The following is an 8,314-nucleotide window of genomic DNA, read 5'->3' as shown; positions in this document are numbered from 1 at the left end:
GGGCCCTGGGGAGAGCCCGCCCCCCTGCCCACCTGCCAAGCAGGGCCTGGGTTAATTACAGGGCACAGCATTCCTGCTGTGTGCCCAGACAGCGGGCACCCAGAACGAGTCCCTTCCTGGGACTGCCCTGGGACCCAGCCACCCACTCACTCATGCTTGCAGCTGGCGGGTCAGCCAGTCAGGTGCCTACTGGGGCAGACCCTGCGCCAGGTGCCCAGGGAGGGTGCAAGGGGCTGAACTGGCTGCCACCCAGCTGATTCCCTTCCATGGTGGCCAGCTACATGCTCAGTGTTCCTCACAACAACCCCACTTTGCCTGTGAGGAAATTGAGGCTCAAAGAGAAAAAGGCCACGCAGGTCTTGCGTGGTTTCAGAGCCACACCCTTCTCACTGCCCCGAGCACTGGCCTTGGAGCTAGGCTGGTGTCAACAGCGTGTGTCCAGGGCTTGCTAGTGCGGCACCCTCACCCATCCAGCCCCCAGGCCCAGACAGATGGTCAGATGGCCCTCCTCCTTGGAGACCCTCCTGGGAGACCCTCCTGGGAAGCCTCAGACCCGCCCCCATCCGTCCCTGGAAATGCAGCGCTGCTTCCTGAGAAAGCGAATAGTCTCCTAGGAGGCTTCTCCTGCCCTTTGTCGTCAAACTGCAGTCAGGTAACTTTTGCATTGTTTTAAAAGCACCTGGCCTCCCCTTCCCAGCCAGAAGACAAGGGACCTGAGGCTAACGGTAGGGGAGGGGCCCAGAACTAGCCACCAATCCTTCCAGAGACCATGAGGTAGGAGTTACCCTCCTGATTCACCAAAGAGGAAAGTGAGGCTCAGAGAAGCGGAAAAACCTTGCTCACGCAGGTGAGGGTGATGCCACGGTCTGAATGCAGCCATCTCAGACCCGGCCTCTGAGGCCCCCACCCAGGTTAGACCTGACCCAGGCCCCTAGCCCCGCCACCCAAGCCGGGTCCCGGGAACTGTTTGCGGACAGAATCCTCAGTGTGTGCTCTTCGGCAGCTGACGCCACGTCGCCTCGCTGGTGGCCGGCTCACCCACAGCACCGGCAGGATGGGAAGTTTGACAAACCTCTGCTGTGGCTGAGGCCTTTGGGGAGGAAAAGGGGGGAGCGAGGAGTCTTCCCAAGGAAGAACACAGAAATGGGACAGAATAAACATCCTCAGTGCTGTAGAGAAAAGGGTAGTGATATATATTTTTTTAAATAATAGACTTTATTCTTTTAGAGCAGTTTTAGGTTTACAGAAAAACTGACAGGAAAATGAAAAGATTTTCCACCTACCGCATCCCCCAGACCAGTGTCCCCTGTCATTTACATCCTGTGTTAGTGCGGTCCCTTTGCTACAACTGATGAACCAATTTTGATACATTGTTATTAACTCAAGTTCATAGTTTACATTAGGGTTCACTGGGTGTGTTGCACAGTCTGTGGGTTTTGACCAATGCATGTGTCCATCATTGCTGTATCATACACAGGAGTTTCAACACCCTAAAAATCCCCTACGCCCCATCTACTCATCCCTCCCTCTCCACCTCCACACCCCTGGCAGACACTGATCGTTTTACTGTCTCTGTGGTTTACCCTTTTCCAGAACGTCGTAGAGTTAGGATCGTACAGTACGTGGCCTTTGCAGTTGGCATCTTTCACTTAGCAGTGTGGTTCCTCCAGGTCTTTTCTTTTCCTTTTTTAGTTTTTAGAAACAGGATCTTGCTCTGTCACCCAGGCTAGAATGCAGTTGTACAATCATAGCTCACTGTAACCTCCAACTCCTAGGCTCAAGCGATCCTCCCACCTCAGCCTCCTAAGTAGCTGGGACTACAGGCACATGCCACCATGCCTGGCTAATTTTTTTTATTTTTTGTAGAGACAGGGTCTCACTATGTTGTCCAGGCTGGTCTCAAACTCCTGGGCTCAAGTGATCCTCCCACCTCAGTCTCCCAAGTCACTGGGATTACAGCCTCCATGTCTTTTTATGGCTTGATGGTTCTTTTCTTTTTATCAATGAATAACATCTCATTGTCTGGATGTAGCACAGCTTGTTTACTCATTCAGCTGTTGGAGGACGTCTTGGCTGCTTCAGAGTTTCGACAAGTATGCGCAAAGCTGCTACAAACACCTGTGTGCAGGTTTTTGTGGACGTATGGTCTCAGCATCTTTTCATAAATTTCAAAGAAAAGCATTTCATGGTATAGGCTCTCGTGTCATGGGACTATAAGAACAGAAAAGGCACCTGTGAGGAATGTGAATATGTGTGGAGTTATATGAAAATGTTTGCTGTCACAGAGCCATTAAATAACTATTCAAGCTGGGGAAAGACAGATGATTTCATGGAAGGAGGGAGAGGCACAGCCGCTGACATGCTGGGTGTTCCCCAGGGCCTGAAATGTCAAGGACAGGCAGAGGGCGGTGGCAGGAGCTGTGCCAGAGGATGGTTGAAAGCCTCAGGGAAATGTGGGGTTTTTTGTTTTGTTTTGTTTGAGACAGAGTCTCCTCTGTTGCCCAGCTGGAGTGCAGTGGCACGATCACAGCTCGCTGCAACCTGGAACTGCTGGGCTCAGGCGATCCTCCTGCGTAGCTGGGACTACAGGCACTGCCACCACACCCGGCTAATTTGTTTTTTACTTTTTGTAGAGACAAAGTCTCACTATGTTGCCCAGGCTGGGCTCGAACTCCTGGCTCAAATGATCCTCCCACCTCAGCCTCCCAAAGTGCTGTGATTACAGGCGTGAGCCACCGCGCCCAGCCATGGAAATGTGTTTTAATTGGGCTTTAGGAATGAGCAGCATTTCAGCTGGGGGCCGGGGAGTGCGTGCCAGGTGCGCGTACAGCATGACCTGTGGCCCTGAGGCAGGGCCGTGAGGGGCACTGGGGGGCACGATAGCTAGGCAGGGGGGTTCCCTGAAGTTTCAACTGCATCTGCAACTGGAAAGGCCCCTCCAGGCCAAGTGGCAGGATCGGGCGAGGGGCAGGCTGAGGTCTGATGCTCCAGGGACGCTCCCAGGCTGAAGTGATGCCTGGACAGCTGTTAGCCAAAACTTTCCATTCGCCTTCCTGTTGCCTTCCTTTCTCAGAGCCTTTCTGTCGGGCTCACTTGCCTGTGAGGCATGAGACGTGGCACCCTCCAGGCCGGAAGTGGGTGTCCTGTACCATGACACACCCCCAGCTTTATGGCTGTGACTCAGCCTTCACCCGGCCCAGGGCTCTGCCAGCCCCGTGTTCACCCTTCCTTGGTACTGGCCACGTCCCGGCGTCACTAGCCGGCCTGCTATGCTCCAGAAGCCAGCAGGCAGTGAGCAGGGGCTGGGAACTGCCTGCCCAGGGGACAGTGGGCAGGAGGGGCACACCCAGCAACAGGCGTGTCGTCCTCACTGCTAACTATAATAGCGAGGCACCCAGGCCCAGGCCTGGGTGCAGGTGCACAAGCTCAGCCACCTAGCAGGCAGGTATAACCGTCACCCTCACATCACCATCTGCAAGGAAATCGGCTCAGAGCAGGGAAGGAGCCAACCCGAGACCACATGGCCAGCAGGTGGGCAGGGGTTGCCCCCAGGGCCTCTGATTCCAGAGCCCAGGCTTTGAGCACCTTTGAGCTGGACATTGCTCTGAGCCTGGGCTGCTGCGGTGGACCAGACGGCAAGTGCCTGCGCTCGGGGGCAGCCCTGCTATGGGGGGAGGGACACTCAAAAATCAGCAAGAGAATAGAAATTCCTTCCCAGAGCCACGGAGCATGCCCATTCTGCGCCAGAGCTCTCAGGCTGACACCCACACGCTGCGGTCTTTCCTCCCCAGCCCTGAAGGCCCTTTCCCCCTGATCCCAGAAGCCCCAGAGCTAAATTCTAGGTCTCCCCTGAAGCCAGGTCAGTGCGGCACCTGCCCTAGGCCAAGCGGACTCCCAGGTACTCAGAGGCAGAAAGGCCCACAAGCCACACGTTCCAGCCTCCTCCTCGGGTATCTTTCCTACCACACCCCTGGGGGTGATCCAGCCTCCACTTGAACTCTCCCTGTGACAGAGACTCACTGCCTCATAAGATGAACCATTCTACACCCAGGCAATGCTAACAGAAAGGTCCTCTGTATTGCACATTTTTAAAACTTCATATTGGCCGGGCGTGGTGGTTCACGCCTGTAATCCTAGCTCTCTGGGAGTCCGAGGTGGGTGGATTGTTTGAGCTCAGGAGTTCGAAACCAGCCTGAGCAAGAGCGAGACCCTGTCTCTACTAAAAATAGAAAGAAATTAATTGGACAACTAAAAATATATAGAAAAAATTAGCCAGGCATGGTGGCGCATGCCTGTAGTCCCAGCTACTCGGGAGGCTGAGGCAGAAGGATTGCTTGAGCCCAGGAGTTTGAGGTTGCTGTGAGCTGGGATGACACCATGGCACTCTAGCCAGGGCAACACAGTGAGACTCTGTCTCAAAAAAAAAAAAAACTTCATATTTTCCCAATGCCACAATATCCCCACACACAGGCTGGGGGCACCCAGCCCTGGTGACCAGGTGCGCTGGTGGCATAAGCCTGTCTACCTTCCCCTGATGGTGGCCTAGTTATGTCCAAGCATGCCAATGGGATTCCCAATGTCTTTGGCTTGTGTCCTCCGAGCTGACCCCCAGTCAAGGCACTGGCTCCCCACCTGCTGGGTGGAGCTGACTCCCGCAAGCTCCTCCCATTCAGCCCCCTGCGGGGTGTCCCGTCCTCCCTCTGTGGGACCCATGAGGATAACCACGCCCTTGCTCGCGTTGCCTCTCTGGGTATGATTTCTGCTGCCGTGTTGGAATGACCCCAAAAAGCCCCCAGGGGCTCCAGCACACCCCGTTCCTTCTGTACGCTCCTGCTCATTCTGCCCTCAGCGCACACCACGTCACACTCCTCGCCACCTGACAGCCCTCGAAATACTTTGTGTCACCCCTAAATCTTCCCTTCTTGAGACTACATTTCTTTGATGTTCTAACCATCCCTCAGCATCCCTCACCAGCCTTCTGGTCTTTTCTGGTTTGTCTGTTGCTCTAGTGTTGTCCAGAAATGCTTCACCAAGTGACCACGGAGTGCCTCTCAGCGTGGAGGACAGAATGTCACCCCTGCCCCCGAGTTCCTCCTTATCTCAGCCTAGGGGTGGGTAGCACTGGCAGAGGGCGAAGACCATCCCAAACGAGTGACACCTTGAGTTCCTCCGGTCATTCAACCATCGTTTATTGAGTGCCTGCTGCATACCAGATCAGGCCAGGTGTGGGCACGTGGAGCTGATGGCTTTGTGGGGGAGAAAGCAAAAAGGCGAGCCAGCACCTGAGATCATTTCAGACAGTGACCAATGCTTTGGAGAAAACAGGAGAAGGTGATAAGAGCAGGGCTAGAAGGACCATCGGGAAAACATCTCTGGGAAGGCGACAGACAGGCCGCTGCAAGTGAAGAGAAGGAGCCGGCTGCAAAGATCAGGGGAAGAGAATCCCAGTGGAAGGACTGCCAGTGCAAAGGCCCTGAGGCATGCACACTCAATGATTGCTCTGTCTCCAGCAAAACCAGCATGGGCAGAAGGGCAAATGTAGTGGGAAGGTGGGGTGAAGCCAGAGAGGTGAGGAGCTCGAGTTTATTTTACATTCCAGGGGAGGCCCTTGGAGGATAGTAGGGCTCCAATAGGATCTGACTTATGCTTTAAAATTTAAGAGAAAGGGGAGACCAGCATAGACAAGAGTCATCAGGAAAGGTCTCATGGAAGAGGCAGTGAAACCCTCTACCAAAGAACTAAAGGGACATCATGATCTCCTATGAGCAGTGCAAAAACCACCCCTTCGAAATGGTTTCTCCCGAGAATGGCCAATAAGCACATAAAAAGATGCTCAGCATCACTGGCCATCAGAGAAATGCAAATCAAAACCACAATGAGACACCACTTCACACTCTCCAGGATGGTTATAATCAGAACAACCATGGTAACAGTGTTGGCGAGGACGTGGAGAAATTGGAACCTCCCACGCTGCTGGTGGGAAGGTGAGGTGGTGCAGCCACTATGGAAACTAGTTGGGCAGTTTCTTTATTTTTCTTAATATCATTTTTTTAGCAAAATGCTGTTTATTTTGAGCATCTGGGTGCAGATGGGTGGGGGCCAAAAAAGGCATCCACCAGTTTCTTTAAAATTAAACATAAATTTACACATGACCTAGCAATTCCACTTCTAGGTATCTACCCAAAATGAAAACATCCGTCCACACAAAGACTTAGGCACAAATGCTCATAGCTGCATTATTCTCAGTACCGAAGAGTGGAAACCACTTTTGCCACCTATTATCAACTGGAGAATGGGGAAGCAAAATGTGGTATAACCGTCCACGCTACAGAACACGATCCGGCCATGAAAAGGAAATGCTAATAAAAAAACAAAAAATGGAAAAGAAAATGAAAAAAAGGAAGTGCTGATGCGTGCTACGCTCTGCACGGGCCTCAGATACCGTGCGCTGAGTGGAAGAAGCTAGTGCGACAAAACACGTGTCGCGGGATCCCATTTATATGAAACGTCCAGAAAAGGCAAATCTACAGGGACAGAAAGCAGTCTGGGGTCACCAGGGCCGGGAGGAGGAAGGGGAAGAACTGCGAATGGGCACCAAGGATCTTGCCGGGGAGGATGGAAATGTTCTAAAATTGGGCTGCGGCGACGGTTGCGCAGCTCCGTGAACTGGCTAACAATCACGAATCGCGCGTTCACCGTGAGTGAGTTCACGGTGTGTGAGTTGTGCCTCAACATAGCTGTTCAAAGTGGTGCTCTCTTCCAGCTCCCCCTGGATTCTACGCTCCGCAAGGCCGGGGCTGTCTCCTCTGTCCCAGGCACCTAGAGCAGCGCACAGCACAGGGAGCACCCGGGAACTGTGGAGAATGAGCGACGCTTGTAAGACGTAATGACCTTGAACGGAGTGCTCGGCCCCTCCTGGAACCCCCTTTCCTCTCTGCTCCCCGTGGCTGCTCTACTTGGAAGACTTGTCTACGCAGCCGAGCCACTCGTATGGACCTGGCCACCGCACTGCGTCAATGCTCGCCCAAGGCCCACCCCAGACGCCGGCTGTGACGTCCAAGGGCACCTCTCAGGTCCCAGCCCTGTGACCCCACGCAGCTCTCCCCACGCTACCTACACCCCTGGGGCACCCTCCCTCCTCCTCAGGCAATCTGGGCCCCGTCCCCAGGGTCCCTTCCCATCTCAGATATCCCTCAGCTCTGTGTCCCTGTCCAGACCATCGCGGTGCCAATGTGACACCCCATTTGAGTGTCCCCAAGATTCCCTGAGCTCAACATCTCTAATACTAGAGTTGTTGGCGTCCCTCGAACCCTGCCGCCCGGAGCACCCTCTGTGAATGAACCTCCCAGGCATCCTCCCTGGGACCTCTGCGCACCCAAAGGAGTTTGCCCGCAAGTCCAGCTTCCTCACCCCTCCTCCCGCCACGTCCCATCCGCCTGGCTTCCCAAACATCTCTTTCTCCCAGCCCACCAACGCCACTCGGCCGCCGCCCCACCTCTCTAGGCGACCCCTCTCCGCCGCCCCCACGTTGTGTCCTGAGGGATTTTTCACAGGTAGAGTCCCTTGATTCCAGCTCGAGCTGAAGCGGCAGGGCGGGAGCGGCCTTACAGGGAAGTGTTGGACGGTCAGGACCAGGAGAAGGAGGAACTGCGCAGCCCCAGGGCCTCGGCCTCTGACGCCCACAGTCCTTCCTTCTGGGGCTCATTCAAGGGGACACCAGCCCAGCAACGCAGCCTTGAGTTCCAGGAAGGCAGCTCCGACTGGCGCAGCTGGGGCAAGGGGCCCAGCCCTGCCCCGGGCAGCAGAGACGTGTCCACAGGCCCACTCAGCGCGTCGGGCCCTCTCCGGACCAAAAGGGTTCAGGGGCGCCCAGCGGCCGGCCCTTCCACGGCGCTGCGCGGGCCCGGGCGCCCTTCGTCTGTGCGCCCGACAGCCGCTCGCCCGCCCCGCACCTCCACCCAGCTGCCCTCGGGCCCTTCTGGGCGCCTATGGTGCCTGCCCTCCACGGCCACAGCCCTTCCTGCCCCGCGTGGGGACCGTTCCCTTCTCACCCCCTCCCCTCGGGAATGCACTCGGGAAGCAGGGCCGGGCTGCCGGGTCTCGGCGGCGCCTCCGCAGCTTCTTCCGCACTGGCCGACCCGACTTAGACTCTGCCTGGGGCGCCCGTGGGCCAAGCAGCTTGCCTCCTCGGTAGCGCGCCTGCAGTCCCCGCTGCTGGGAGGCTGAGGCAGGAGGGTCATTTGGCCCAGGAGCTGGAGGTTGCAGTGAGCTGGGGTGACCCCGCTGCACTCTAGCCGGGGCAACACAGTGAGAC

This window comes from Propithecus coquereli, unplaced genomic scaffold (assembly GCF_000956105.1).
Source record: "Propithecus coquereli isolate 6110/MARCELLA unplaced genomic scaffold, Pcoq_1.0 Scaffold126, whole genome shotgun sequence".
Taxonomy (NCBI): Eukaryota; Metazoa; Chordata; class Mammalia; order Primates; family Indriidae; genus Propithecus; species Propithecus coquereli.
This window is presented reverse-complemented; position numbering follows the sequence as displayed.